Here is a 16,175-nt window from a genome sequence, read left to right as displayed (position 1 = left end):
TGTAATTGGGTGATTGGGACTTGTAGTAGAAAGCCCCTTTGAGTGCTCAAAAGTGAGTAGAATGTATAATATATATATATATATATATATATATATATATATATATATATATATATATATATATATATATATATATATATATATATATATATATATATATATATATATATATATATATATATATATATATATGGAACTCACCAGCAACCACTAGCCTATGGAGCCATAGATTATAGTCTCCATAGGAAGTTTCTTAATAGAGCATGATGTTATTTTAATAAATGATGGTCATACTTTGTCTACAATGTTCAGTAAAGCTGGGTGTGTTTTAGAGTGTGGCAACATTGTGACTGAAAAGTCACTACAGTATGGGCACAAAGTTTCTAACCAAAATGGGAGTCCACAAACCAATGAGTGACATCACAGTAGCTCCGTCTTTTTTATGTAAGTTATTTGATCTAACCACTGAAGGAGAGACACACAGCTGGGGGTGATTGGTTTTGCAGTGACGCTCATTTGCTTCACAACAACAGTCCCCTCAAGGTGCTTTGTATTGTAAGACCCTGCAGTAATAAAGAGAAAACCCCAACAATCAGATCCTCTTTGAGCAAGCACCTGGCGACAGTGGAAAGGAAAAACTCCCTTTTAACAGGAAGAAATGTCCAGTAGAGCCAGGCTCAGGGAGGGGAGGCCATGTGCCTTGACCAGTTGTGGCTAGAGACAGGACAAAAGACGTGCTTGGAAGGCAGCCAGAAATGAATATTAACTAAAGAGTAAACGTGGAGAGGTGTATAAACACATAGTGAGTGAAAAAGGTGAACCTAATCTTGAAAATAGAGACGGTGTCTGCCTCCCAAATCCAAACTGGGGCCTGGTTTCACAGAAGAGGGGCCTGAAAGCTGAAGGCTCTGCCTGAGCCACAACTAAGTAAGCCCGCAGTCTGAGACCGAAGTGCTCTATTGGGGTGACACGGTACTAGGGGGTCTTTAGGATAAGATGGGGTCTGATTATTTGAGATCTTGAATGTGAGGATTTTAAATGTGATTCTTGATTTAAGACAGAGTCAGTGAAGAGAAGCCAATATAGGAGAAATATGCTCTCTCTTTCATGTCCCCGTCAGTACTCTAACTGCAGCATCTTAGATCAATTGAATGCTTTTCAAAGAGTTTTTAGGACACCATGATAATAATGAATTACAATAGTCCAACCCAGAAGTAATAAATGCACGAATAAGTTTTTCAGCATCAGTCTGAGACAGAATGTTTCTAATTTTGTCACGGTATGGCATGGCACACCGTGGAAGGAGTGGGGAAGGAGGACCCAGGCGCGGTGCTCTATGTATAGGCAGTGTTTATTTACAAAGTGAAAAACAACGTAGCAATAAATCCCCGTGTTCTCCCAGACTCCCGTGTCGTGTCTCCCCGTGAATAGTCCGTGTTTCTGTGCTCTCCGCTCCCGTGTCAGCACCCCCCGGTGCTCGCTGCTCCCGTGTCTTCCACGCTCCTCCTGCGGGAAACAAAAGACGCAGCCGTCAGGACACATACAACTTGCGGGCATACACACACTAACTCGGTAACAGGACGACTAACGTGGAGTCTCATGCAATGATCCCGCGTCGGTGGGAGCTCCAAGACTCTCCTAAGTAGCTCCCCCGACGAGCCCTGATCAGCGGCAGGTGTGTGGCTTCGGGTGTGGCCAGTCCTTCCGCAGGGCCACACCCCTCAGGCCTGCAGGTGGCTGAGCTCCATCCTCCAAGCATCCCCGCAGACATAAACACACACACTCACATCTACAATCATGGAGGAGAGCAGCAGCAATACCAAAATACATATAATAATAATAATAATAATAATAATAATAATAATAATAATATAATACATAACTGCTCAGGGATCCTGGGTCGCCCAGTCCCAGGACCCTGACAAATTTTGGAAATATTTCACAAATGCAAGAAAGCAGCCCTGCATATTTGTTTCATTTGCACACTGACGGGCATACCCTGCCAATGGATTCACAGCGTATGGACTGAAGAATGTGCAATGTGTGACCATTTTTACAGTCTCATTCTGTAAAACAGTAGTAATGCCATAATAGCACACCATGCCTCTCTGGCAGTTTACAAATGTCTGTTAACTCCCCAAACAACTGTTACACCAGGCACTATAAAATACATGGAAACAGTTGTTTGCATTTAGAGACCATTATACAAGTAAATAGAGCAAAAAAACATAGATGTGGGTATTTTCACACATACAAAGGACCACACACACAAATATCGCTGAAAGGGCAAATGAGTGCTGATATAAATGATACTACTGGTACCACTGGACACATCATTACCTATACTTGTTTTTATAGGTGACTAAATGAAGCCTTTGATGGTACGCTGTCTGGTTTTTGTGTTTTTCAACCCGATTTGCATCAAGTAACGCGGGAGCATGTTGGTATTCAGCTGTTTCCAGCACACTTAGTGTCAGTGCCAGTAAGGAACTGTAATCTTGAGTCTTTCCTCTTTTATGTGATGGTTATCTTTGGCTCTTTCTGTTTTTTAGCACTCCAGATGCACGGCTTTATGTGTCTCTCAGAGTTTGATCCACCACTTGAGTTGGAGCAGATATATCTGAAGAGCTTGTTTTCACAGTTCCTAGAGGATTAATCATAATAGTCATCCCTCTAGTGCCACCATGAAGTTGGTGTCATTACTTCTGAAATGTGAAATCCTTATTATCCATTTTAAATATAGAGATTTATTGAAGAGCTTCACTACATCCAGGATGTCTAAATATCCATAGCACAAAATGTATTTTGCCAATAACAGTGCCAATTTATTTGTCCAGTGTGGACAAATAAATTGTAACTTTAAATGATTGCCCATATGTGTGTGCTCAAGGATAACTAGTGTTTGCATGGATTAGCCCACACACAAGGCCATATAACTGTATGGATATATGTGCATGATACAGACAGTGGGAGATTGAAGGAGGAAGGAACAGCAATCCTGCAATTCTGCACGGGAGGTTGTGTATCATTTCAGGGCTTTCTGTATCAAAAAAATAGTGCACATGCCTGCTCACACATATGCACACACACACACACATGCACACACACAGAGATAGGTAAAAGCATCTGCTCCAGATGTTTAGAGTATTTTGTTTCAGTGAAGGTATTGCAGCCTCACATCGGAGAGGAGATAAATCACAGTGCTGGACAGCAGCGAAGACACTTTTAGAGGCATTTCTAAACCCACTGCATTCACTTGGTTCCCATTTGGCAATATTCACAGATGCCATTTGGAATGACACTCACACACAGACAGCAGCAGTACACAAGGCCGATTATTTTCAACACTACCCGTAAAACTTTACTTTCAGTTGTGAGGGAAAGTATAAAATGGCAATGTTGCACCAAATAAAGGCTCTACTGCCATTTATAGACTCAAAATTACATTCCTATCACTCTGATGTGATGTAACGAAACAGATACGCTTCTGTGCATCCTTAAGTGGATCAGACCGTCCAGCATCGCGAGGGACTCATCAAGAGCCAGTATTTTTCTTCCTCTGTTGGATAATAGTTTATGAGACACCAGCTGAGCAGCCTCAGACCTTCTCTGATGTGGGGAGGGATTCAAACTCACCATTGTGGTTTTGTGAATGACAGCCGTTTCCTAATCTTGACCCCTAATGTAGTTGTTTCCTCTCCACTCTTGATGTGCAGCCTTTATATTCAGCCGTGGTCTCATCAATCATGGGTTCAGATGTTTAGTCACACACAAACCCTTTCACACACAAATACACAATCCACAAACTGAGAGGACCTTACATTCATTTAGATTCATTTATAAATATCTATTGATTTCAAATCCGCATATGTGACTATGGTGTTCACAACATGATTAAATGCTAGCACACAAATATATTCATAAATGTTTGTTTTAAATAAGTTGTCGTAGGCCTATACTAACTACCAATCCGGTCGTTAAGTCTGACGTCACTAGCCGTGTCTGGGCCTAAACTCCGCTGCAGGTCCATATATCAAACGATCACTATGGCATTACTGAGAGTTGAAAAACTGTCTAAAGTCTTTCATCTTTAATAAAATGATCAGCGTTCTGCTCTACCAGGTGTAACAATTGAGTTTAACATCCAGGCATCCATGAAAACGGAATTTATGACATTTAACGGAGTTAGAAGTTAGCAGGAAGTTAGCTCGCTAGCTTCTATCTAATATAGCATGTCTACAATATAGCATGTCCTGACTGCGGGGTTTTGGAAACAAATTAAAACGTACAGCTCTGTTATCACTTCCAACATAAATAAAGACAGAAAACTAAACAGCAGTGACGTTTGTAGGATTACTTAAGTTTGGCTAGCTGGTATATAATGATGTGCTACTTGACCGCTAGCGACACAGCTATGTTAGCATAATATAAACAAGCTAACTTTTTTTCCGCTCGATAAAAGTTAACGTGAGTGTTCTCGGTGGTCAGGATTCAGGAACAAATGTAATCGCATGGCAGGATGCTGTAAAAGGACCAAACTTCAGCCAGGAGAACAACTGAGATAATCCATCCACAATACGAGGTTAGTCATTCATATACTGCTGCATGGGCTGGGCTGTAGTTACATCCTAAGGTTTTAAAAACTGAGCTTAAATAAATGATTAGCGGTAATAAAAGCCGAGGGAGGTCAACAGTGATCACTGACTGTTTTAGGAGCTTTTTGAGATCAAATAGAAGAAAATACAAAACATTAAACACGTTAACAACACAAAAGCCATATTAAACGCAGACTACTTTAGACCCGGAAGTAGGATTCGTCACGTCATCACTTAACGACCGGATAAGTGATCCAGTCTGTTAACAGAGATAGCCAGTTACATTTAGAGCTCATAACTGATCCTCAACTTATAAATTGTCAGTTAAAAAAATTTATACATGTAATTGCTACATTTTTGATTGCTCTATCATTCTCATTGAACTCACCGGATGTGTTTTATATAAACAGCTTTCAGGGAAGATTCTATTAAATAAGGAATGATTAAGTCTTTAGATCTCTCTTAAAACTGTGGACATAAAACTGTGCTGCAGGTTTTCTTCTTCCACTAGAGCCAGGGAATGACCTCCATCTGTTGGTCGGAAGCAAGTATTGCCATAAAAATTAAAAAAAGAACGTCACTGTGTTTGCACCTGACATGAAGGAAACTTGGGCAACTTGATGGCCTTAAATTGTCACATTATGACTTTCTGTAATTTACATAAGATTAAATGTTATAATAATATTACATTGGCCAATATAAAGTTAACTTTATCTTAATTCTAACCAGGCACTTCAACCAGCATCTGATCAATGAAACATGACAGCTGCTACCTTCTCAGATGAAGCAGTGATGCATCTCCACCAGAAAGAAGAAAGCTTAATTCTAGATCAAGAACTGAGAGCCTCAGTGTTTCCTGTTCATTCACAGCTATCAATGTACTGAACTGACTCTAAACTCTAAACAAAACAAATTCAAATAATTTCTTCTTTGCTGCATTACAATATATAAGTCAATAAAACAAATTAAAATCTCCTCTGTTTAAAACTGACTTCAATCATTTTGCATCATAAATTTCCTCAAAGCATTTCATTCAGACTCAGGTTGAATTGATCTGCTGTACTTAAAAGAAAACCCCTGTTTGATTATTACAAGTGTGTTTTCTGCTCTGAGGGGGATTTTCTCTGGACATGATGTGACTGACCTTGTTGCTTTCAATCTATTCACAGTCATGCCTTGCTTCACTGGTGGATGTCACAGTGTCACCCACAGGGATGAGGGAGCTCATAGACACACACAAACACATGCGCATACACGCACGCACAAAGACGCACAGCACATCACAGCATCCTCACATCGATCCCTGGCAAAGCCAGAGCGATGCAACTGCTACTCCATTGTCAGACCCCTTAACTCCCTCCTTCCTGCTCCCACTCTTTCTCCTCGCCACCCCAGTCTCTACCCCAATCCCTGCTAGCAGGCCCCACTCTTTTCTCCTGGTTGCCATGGAGATGGCTAACAAAGCCATCACTTTTACCAATTTCCTCAGAGACAGGTGCTGGCACAATGACTGCTTCCTTGCCGACTGAAAGGGGAAGGGGCAAGAGGGGTCCATGGGAACTCCAGGCGGACACTCTGAGGGCTGTCCAAGTGTCCTCCTCCCCGGGCCCAACCGAGAAAAGAAGGCTAATTTGTTGTCCCTGTTTTCCCAGGGAGGGGGGATGCAGGAGAAAGGAGGAGTGGGGAGAGAGGCTGGGGGTGGAAGGAGGGCAAGTGGGTAAGAGAGAATGAGGCAGAGAGAGACAGTGAGTGTATATGCAAAGGGGTGTCCACCAGTTTTCAAAACAGACCGCCTAATATCAGTCTCCTCTCGCTTTCTCTTGCCAATGGGTGGAAAGGTCCTCCTTTCTCCCCTTGTTCCTTCATCTCCCCTCACTTCTCCTATTCTCCTGTTACAACTCTTTGGGCCCAGAAACAATGGCGAGTCATGGCATCATGACTGCAAGATGTTTCAATTTAGCTTTCAGCAAGCGTTCACTTCCTTCTTTGTGTGGTGCTCTGTGTGTGTCTGTATCTGGTTTTGAATGTTTAGTGCAATAAAGTTTGATATTTCTTTTTTTTTCTTCAACTTTGTGCAACATTTTTTTGCAAATATCAGTTTCTTTAAAAACAATCTTTGCGCATTGCAGGATATTCTATCGTTGTTTTGTTGAAGTCATTGTTTACTGGTCTCTTCACAGCCTGGCTGACTCCTCTGAAAGAGGGGCTGTCTGTTGGAGCAGGCGCAAAGTATTTATTGCCCCTCTAAGAAGACAAGCCATAAGCTTTCAATTTGAGTGAGGTGTATGTTTGTGTGTACATGTGTGTCTGCTTATGAAGTTGTGTGCATGCATGTGTGGTAGCGCTCGTTTGAATAGACCATGCAAACGGTTTTGTTAGTAGCACAAAACTTTCAGAGGCAGCATGTAAAGCACTTAGGTTCTGTAAAGGACACGGCATTCAGCTGCAAAAGACCCTAACGGTCATTGTATTGGCCTGTGTGTGTGTGTGTGTGTGTGTGTGTGTGTGTGCGTGTGTGTGTGTGTGTGTGTGTGTGTGTGTGTGTGTGTGTGTGTGTGTGTGTGTGTGTGTGTGTGGGCGGGTTTTAGAGAGAGAGTAAAAGCATCAGAAAATAAAATTTTCATTCTGGGCAAATAAGTGGTGGTATGCTTCTAATTATTCTGTTAATAGTGTGGTAGTAGCTTGTTTTACAATAGTGATTTCTTTTTTTAAGTGAATAGAGGGAAATAACACAAAATTGTTAAATACATGAATGAAACAAAACAGTGTCTTTGTTTCTTGATAAATCCCATTCATTTACCTTTTAGGAACTGTTGCCCATACAGAACTGTATAGGTCCTGGTTTACCCGTCATTTCTTTACATTTTGTTAGGAAAATGAGAAATAGATGCAGTGATTTATTGGAACTTGATAACACAAGTGGAAATGCAATATATAAAGTAAAACAGAGTTTGTACAGTTGTAATGAGCTTGAATATCAGTATTTGGTGTGGCTGCCTTTATTCTTCTGCATAGTCAATGCGCTCTTAGGCAACCTTTCATGTTATTTCTTTTACCACGCTTTTGGAATCGTTCTCCAGGCTTCTTTAAGGACATTCAAAACTCATCTTTGGGGCAAAACAGCAGCTCCTGGTAGACAGAGCAGTCGCCTGAGACTGCAAGACCAGACTGACCAACCTGTGCACCGCCTAGACAGGACTGACTACAAGAAGGCCTATGACACAATGTCCCACACCTGGATCCTGGAATGACTAGAACTGTACAAGATAAACACGACTCTAACGGCCTTCATCAGAAACACAATGGGGATGTGGCAAACACCACTAGAGGCCAACTTCAAGCTGATAGCACAAGTCGCAGTCGAGTGCGGGATCTACCGAGGAGATGCTCTGTCCCCACTGCTATTCTGCATAGGCTCGAACCCCCTCAGTAAGATCATTGACAAAACTGGCTATGGATACTGACTACTGAATGAAGCAATCATCAGCCACCTCCTCTACATGGATGACATCAAGCTGTATGCCTGGAGTGAACGAGACATTGATTCACTGATCCACACCACCAGGATCTACAGCAATGACATCGGAATGCCATTCGGACTGGAGAAGTGTAGTTGGATGGTAACGAAGAGAGGGAAAGTAGTCAGAACTGAGGGGATCACGCTACCATAAGGCAACATTGCATACATTAAGGGCAGCTACAATATACCTGGTGATCCCACAGGTCAAGGGAACCATGAAGAGGCTGCTACGAAACCACAACCACCAAGTACCTGCAGAGGATCAGGAAAATCCTAAGGAGTCAGCTAAATGACAAACAAAATCTGGGCTATCAACACCTATGCCCTGCCAATGATCAGGTACCCTGCTGGGATAATAAGCTGGCCAAAGGAGGAGATAGAAGCCACTGACATCAAGACAAGAAAGCTCCCTATCATGCATGACGGGTTTTACCCTAAATCCAGCACCTTGAGACTGTACGCTAAGCAAAAGGAAGGAGGCCGGGGACTAGTGAGTGTCAATACCACAGTCCAGGATGAGACAACAAACTCCATGAGTACATCAGGAAGGTGGCCACAACCAACTGTGCGCTTAGTGAATACCTCAGGCAGCAGAAACCCAAGACAGAAGAGGTGCAAGGAAAAGAATCATCATGAAAGGACAGGCCCCTGCACGGTATGTACCACCAGCAGATAGAGGAAGTGACTGACATCCAGAAATCCTACCAGTGGCTGGACAAAGCTGGACTGAAAGAAAGCACACAGAGGAACTAATCATGGCAGGACAGGAACAAGTTGTAAGTACAAGACCCATAGAGGCTGGGATTTATTACACCAGGCAAGACCCCAGGTGCAGGCTGTGTAAAGATGCCCCTGAGCCAATCAAGCACATAACAGCAGAGTGCAAGATGCTAGCAGGCCAATACATGGTGCGCCATAACCCAGTGGCCGGCATAGTATACACAAAAATCTGCAACATCAAGAAGGAACACAGGAAGCTGGAAAAGTACCAAGGGCTCAGAGAAGAACTCTGGGTGAAGGTAACATTGGTACCAGTGGTAATCTTTCTTGTAGACTAAGTTTAAGAAATGGGAACAAATTGTTGTTGTTGTTTTTTAACAAGTAAAAAAGTGCTTAAAGATAGAATTTAGAAAGGATTCTTTGCTAGGTTGTCTGTCATGTGTAGACACATCATTGGGTCATCCCTTGAGTCAGGTGCCTGTTTATGGTGGCATTATTCTTCGATCACTATTAAGCTCAAGAAACAAAAACAAACACACAAACAAACATTACTCTGAAAATGTTCAGGTACAATGGCCGGACTAAAAATTAGTGAAAAAGCAGCCAGTGTCCAAAAGAAAACTTTGAAAGCCTGGAGAACTGTTGCTCATGACCAGTTAAAAACATACAGACCTCATAATATCTTATTCAACTATGTTTGGACTGTCCTGTCCTTCTACCAGTGGGGGTCACCAAAGTCAGAAATTTTCAGATCTTACACAAAGTGGTCTGAGTCTTATTATTTTAAACATTTTCCTTCTTATTTCCTAACAGTTCACATCTGTGGAGCTCTTTTACACGTTGTTCAAATATATTTATATGTAATTCAGGTTTATAGGTGACTAAAGCTGTCAATACATCCTCAGTAACAAAAGATGAATGGAAAAATTCACTACGTGACGTTTGTACAGGGTCCCATGAAGTTTACATCTTTGGTGGGATCACATCATCTGACCTCCAGGACGTTTCTCAGCTGTCAGGAAAATCCTCACATGTCACACCCAGACATATATTTAGCATTGGTTTATTATGTTTGCCTGGGAATGAGGAGTGAAACACGGCACAGCGGAGGTAAACAAGGCTTTGAAAGATGAGTTAAACATTAGCCACAATTTCCATAACAGAGACTACCCAAACCTCTGTCCTTCAAGTTTCATTCAGTAAAATAACTTCATGTATCAACGTAAGGTGTGCAAGAAAACAAATCATCACTGTACGGTTAAAAGGATGTTTTAAGATGTTATTTAAAGATATGACACTGAGTTGGTTTTGCAGAGTTCCCCGGGTACTTACAGGGTAGTAGGCTGAATGTACCCTGTCCCATTATTAAACAGTGGAACATTCATGATTTCGTGCCTCACTTTACCTCCTGTTTCAAAGAGCTGCTTGTTGGCACGGCTCTGTCATTTAATAACATTTCACATAGTTCAAATACTCGTGTCATAAATCTCTTGAGCTATAACTTCCCCCGTAGGGTCATCGGCAGGGAAAGTGGCATTGATACTGTTACAACACATGCCTTACTGACATGCCTCTTCCTCTGTGCAGCTCATAGTTACTGTTGCCACAATATCACAATATCAATTCATGACAAGAAAAATTCAATAATACAAGAGCTATTTCTCATGTATGGAGGAAACAAAATAACATTTTATGTTGTAAAGTAAAATAAGTGAAATCCTTCCATCAATTTTACTAAGAATACAAAAGCCTAGAGCGGGGATGTCAAAGTCATTTTACTTTGATGTTAAGTTGGCTGGAGGAGTACACATTTAATCCCTGAGATATCTTAACATAAGAAAAGGAATTTCAGCAGTATGTCTCAATGTTTCTACATGATAAAGAAATGTTGCTAGGCTGACATTTTGGGCTTAAAATGTAAAATTACAGACAAAGTTCTGGTAGCTCATTGCCTAGAGCTACCTGTAATTATAAAACAGAAATGTTAGTCACAAAAAATATTTTTTTTTTTCTTTGACTGTGAAGCCACTGGAAAAAACAGAAATTTCTACACTAGACAGTAAGAAAACCTGCAACAATTCTGTCATTTAATTGTGTATCTATTACTTAATTACTTTGGTGCTGTATAAATGAGTATGGTGGATGCCTTTATCAATAGGAAATTCTGTAAAACGTGAAAATACAGTTAAAAATCCAAAATTTACGCCATCCTTCAATTGTTCCCAAGCCAGCCAGTGGAGTACATTGGATTCTCTGCGCCTCTTGTTTGACACTCCTGGACTGGATGGAGCATATCATAGCCGATATTTGGTGAGAGGTGGAGTACATGTACTCCAGGGTCGCCCATCTATTACAGGGCGAACACAGAGACACAGACGAGCAATTATTTGTGCCCACACTGACTCATATGACCATTTTGAATCACCACTTATCTAACATCTTTGGACTGTGGGAGGAAACCAGACCACTGGGAAGAAAAACAAATCAAAGAAGGAGCCACACACATGCAATCTCCAAACAGAAGGACCCCCAAACACAATTCACAATTCATACTTATGACAAAAATTTGAGATAAACCAAATTTTTGTCATAAGTATAAGTCGGTGGCACTCAAGTGACCTGGTTATGTCTGAAATAAAAAATGAAGAAAATCATTTTTACAGTTTTACATAGTCGTGTTTATGCGTGTTTGTGTGTGTCCAGCAGATGGCAGTAAAACATAAGACAGGATTGATATTCCCCTTTTTGCTTCATAGAAACTCCTTGTATCCTGACAGCATTAAAATAATAATTAAAATAATATTAATGATCAGGCAGAGTCCACTGTGCAGTCAGAGATTGGAAATAAAGCTATTTCTCCGGGTCAATTGTTGCTGATGGAAACATGTTAAAAATAGGAGCTGCATACTACTTTATGTTCAGTCTACAGTCTTGATTTGCCCATGATAAACTCTGATGTGGATCTCAGTTTGGAAAATGCTTCACAGCAGGTAATCACAAAGGAAACCAACTGATATAAACATCTGTTTTAAAAGGAAGAGCTGCAGGCCTTTTCTATTCATCATGTAATTGTTGCCTGCCCAAGGCCATCATTTTTTTCTTTTTAACCATTAGGGGGAAGCATTGTTCAAGCTATTAGCCGGTTAGTACAAGTATCTTTTGTGAGTGCAGCTGTGCTGCTTGATTGACCCCTACCATCCATCTCCTCAAGTCTGTTTCACTCTTGCCTCTGTTGAACTGTAAAAGGATCTGTTTATTAGCTTCCCGAATGAGCACAGTGAGCCAACAAAGAGACAATACAATATTGGATTTGTGATCATTAATACTCATGTGATTCTTTTGGCTGGTTTACAGCCTCTGCTTCTCTGTAGCTCTTTTCCAAAAGGGTGTTTTATTTACTCCCATGATCCAGAATCTAAAAGGACCAAACAGAAACACCTGGACCATCGATTGTTAGAAGAAACACTAAAAGATGTATCCCACAACACCAGGTATTATGTCATCCTCTGCACATTCTCTTCATGTCTTTTAATGAGAGTCTAATGAACATTGTAAGTGCATCTGGCCTATATAGACTGTTTTCCTTGCATGGGTAATCACTCTGGGAAATTATTATTCGGCAGCTTACCGTTTAGACTAGCTGACCTAACAAACAGCAAAAGCGTGCACTTGCAGATAAAGCTTCTACCTCACACAGTCACTGATGGTGAAATATTTAAAAAAAAATTATTTTAAATTACATGTGGTATGCTGTTAGATACGAGATGTATGAAGATGTGTATTTAGTAAGTAAATCAAAAATAGATATAGTAGAAAACCTAATACAGGCACACTTGTATGTACAAACTGTGAGAAAAGCAGATCACGTAAACAAATATCAGCCTTCACACAGTAAGATTAACTATTGTACGTCAGCTGCAAATTTCATCCCCTTCTTTTTTTAAAGATTACAGCTTGGTGAACATTTAGTGAGCAGCAAACACAGAACTGTTTGCTTGAATCATTAGTGTAATAACCCCTCTACCTTCTTTGCTCTGTCCATCCAAAGTGATTCATAGATGCAGACACTGCAAAGCTGAAATAGCAGCATTCAGTCCCTCACCCACTCTGTAGATTATCTGGCTGTTCCCTTGCAGGAAAAGGCACAAGTAGATTTAACATGGATAAACAAACACTCTGTCCTAGCTGATAGGGTATGTGAAATGTGCAAATAATCTGTCTCAAATTTTTTTTTTTAAATGATCAGATGCCCTCCCTGTTTTATAAATATCAACGCAGCATCAACATAATACTGGGTTTTGGTCTGTTGGAACATTACAATGCCTGAAGTCAGGAATGAGAGCACTTCTATTTGTGGTAAATTGGCAGTTTGGTGAAGTCCAGATGCGTTTAGGCCTGCAGACTGAGCTGCTGACTTACTGTGACGTGATGTAATCCGTGATGCTTTAGCCTGTGCCCGACCCCTTTAATGCACACATTTGTGTGGCAAATTCATCTTTTTCCTTTTAGCTTTTAATCTATTCATATCCTGCGTCAATGTCCTACTTTTAGTTGTGCATTGTTCTATTCCGGTATTGTACAAAGAAGACAAGTGATACGCACACACACATATACACAGACAAGTAGGCAACCTACGGCACAAAGACTAAAAGCTGCGGATGTGTCAGGGGAAAAAGGAGAAGGGATAACTTGGTTTATTTCTTCTTTCATTTTCTTGACATAAACAAGCACACAGGTGTTTTCGGATTATCAATACAGAACTTTTACCTTTTTAAAAGAAAAGTCAACAGTGATTTTTTCTGTTTGATATAATATTGAGATTGGGGCACAGACACTGCAACAAACTGTTGTAAAAATACACATTTTGCACATTAGATACTCTTCTTTATGCTGGGAATGCTTATGGATTGAGATACAATTTATTACCAGCAGTCTATTATACAAAGTTACAGTTAATATGAGCCTGGTTTTCATTCTGTATCCCCTTCCTCCAGTTTGATTAGCTCTGCCCATCTCCATCTGGCATGTGCACTAGCATGGCTATGCTTCTCAATCATTATGCACACCTGAGCATCATCTCTTCATCAAGACTGCTGCATTTAAACCCTCAGTCTTTAGGCCATTGTCTGCCAGATCATTCAGTGTTCTGCATGCTATGCTTGTGCTGGACAAACATTAGGTATTTGTTTACGCCTTTACTTTGGGAAGTATTTGTTAATGGGTCATATAAACCATTAAAGAATGAGCCAGCTAATCTTGATTCTCTTGTCTCTCTAGCCGTAAAATTAGACAATCGGTTGCATGAGTGACGTAGAGAATGGTTGGCGCTGATGCAGTCTCAATCCAACACTCATGCTTTACGTCATTTCAGGTCAGGGGAGAGTTTGTACTGTTGTCAGCTGGGACACTTCTTGGCTATCTTTCCATCTCAGCCAAAAGACCAGGCTAACTAATAGAACAAGGGTTACTGGTGGGCCCTAAAATCCCCATTCAAGCTATTCCATCACCAGAAATTCACATTAATGCTCTTAGCTTAGCTTCCAATACTGAGGCCAGCTTTTTGGATAAAAAATTAAATGAGGAAAGTATTCCTTTAGAGCTATTAAATTGAAGAGCCGTTTGTCTTACTGGTTATGTCTTGGTTGAGGTTGCTCATTATAATGTTCATGTTACCCTGGTAACAACCATAATACCATAACTTTATTGAACTTGTCAGCAAAAGGAAAGCTTTTCCTCTACCTCCTCATATGTCATATAACTATGGTATTAACCTCCTGATAGGGGAGGTGGTGATCACAAATGATTTCTACTTGCAATGATTACAACTCAGCTTTGGATTTTCTGAAAGATGCTGCTGTCATTCTTTGACCTGAGTAATGCCTAACACATCGTCAGCATCAGAAAAAGGATGAGTTATTGTCAGTTCAAAATGCAATTGGATGAATGGAGATGGACTAAAAAAAATCTTTCCTATATTCAAATCCTGATCAGACTCACTGGTTCTTGTTCTTCAGTCACTTCGGCTTCACTGAAGCCAAGAACATCAGGCCAGAGGCCTCTTCCTGCCAATACACTTTTGAGGAGATGACTTCTGATCCTAAACCTCCTTCCTGCTTTTTGTTATTCCTGTCATCCGATGAGCACATTTCCTGGACTCTGGTTCATTCAACTCTATTGCATATGACCAACCAATACAGCAAATGAAACGCCACATCAACGCTCCAGGTCACAAAGTCTGGAGCACAAAAAAATCCATTTGAAGATTTGTAAAATTTAAATATATAACTTATTCGTATTTTATAGCTTATAGTGACTCTCTATTGTGATTTCAGATTAATCTCTCATCCTAAGTAATTTTGTCTTATATGTTACACAAGAAGAAAAAAAATCTCAATTTAAAAAAAACCAAAATCAAACACTGAACAAATATCAATCAATGTCTGTTTTAACAGGATGCGGTGGTTGCAGCTGCAGTGAAGGCTACAAAAGCAAACAGGAAGTGAGTGTTGTTATCTGGAAATTTCAGAGAATTTCACTAGCTCGGCTGACACCTGGCTCTTCTGTAGTTGTTTGCAACAGAATTAACCAAGGTGACCAAAAAAAAGTGCATTTTATTACTTCACCAGATAAAACCAGTCAAGACAAGCAAGCTACAGCAGCACTGGGTACAGGCTCTCGTCACTCTCATCACACACACTTGGATTCTGCATTACACATCATGCCTCTTCTGCAACAGTGTGTCATAAACAGCTTATTCTGCCCCCTACTGGCAAGTGAAATAAATGTGTAAATAGAACAAATGAACAAACTGCTAAATAACTCAAGACATATTACATTTTTCACCCGAGTCCTCATCTGCATTCAGTTGGTTTTTTTATTTTTATTTAACTGATTTGTAATCAGTTTTACTTTATTCATCACATTTGTGACAGACTTGGATATTTTAGTGAGGCTGCTTTATCTCTTCCGCTTTATATGACATCTTCTTGAATTGCTGTGTTCAACACACTGGTGCTTTTCAGCGTTAGGCACATTGAATGCTTCTGCACACACAGACTCTCGGTTACAGTCGCTGCCTGTTTAACATTCACACACACACACACCTCAGTCGAACCACTGCTGTGTCAAATTGATCACTTTATCAGCTGGCTCTGCTCCAGCACACTCCCTTTTGTGGAAGACCATGACTGCAGCGGTACGACGATATACAGGCTCTGTTATATTTGTGCCAATGAACTGTTTATACATTTGAAATACAAATTCCCACCATACTTTACTCATTAGCTTAAAAAAAACGCTGCAGATTTGGTTCAAACTAGTTTGATGAACGAGTTCATCTA

General features: G+C 40.5%; 1 long non-coding RNA gene across 2 annotated transcripts; it reads right to left on the bottom strand.

Annotated features, from left to right (window-relative positions):
- Positions 1-1,333: 1,333 nt before the first annotated feature.
- Positions 1,334-6,647, bottom strand: LOC145422000 (uncharacterized). 2 transcript variants are annotated; one of them, XR_013903367.1, is made up of 4 exons: positions 4,984-6,647; positions 3,637-3,777; positions 1,590-1,789; positions 1,334-1,506 (listed from the first exon to the last, which is right to left on the bottom strand). It is a non-coding gene; the product is annotated as an uncharacterized LOC145422000 (long non-coding RNA). The 2 variants fall into 2 exon arrangements; XR_013903366.1 differs by lacking the exons at positions 3,637-3,777; positions 4,984-6,647 and having other exon boundaries at positions 1,590-3,630.
- Positions 6,648-16,175: the final 9,528 nt, after the last annotated feature.

This window comes from Astatotilapia calliptera, chromosome 18 (genome assembly GCF_964374335.1).
Source record: "Astatotilapia calliptera chromosome 18, fAstCal68.1, whole genome shotgun sequence".
Taxonomy (NCBI): Eukaryota; Metazoa; Chordata; class Actinopteri; order Cichliformes; family Cichlidae; genus Astatotilapia; species Astatotilapia calliptera.
The sequence above is the reverse complement of the archived record's forward strand: the minus strand, read 5'-3'. Positions and strand labels throughout refer to the sequence as shown.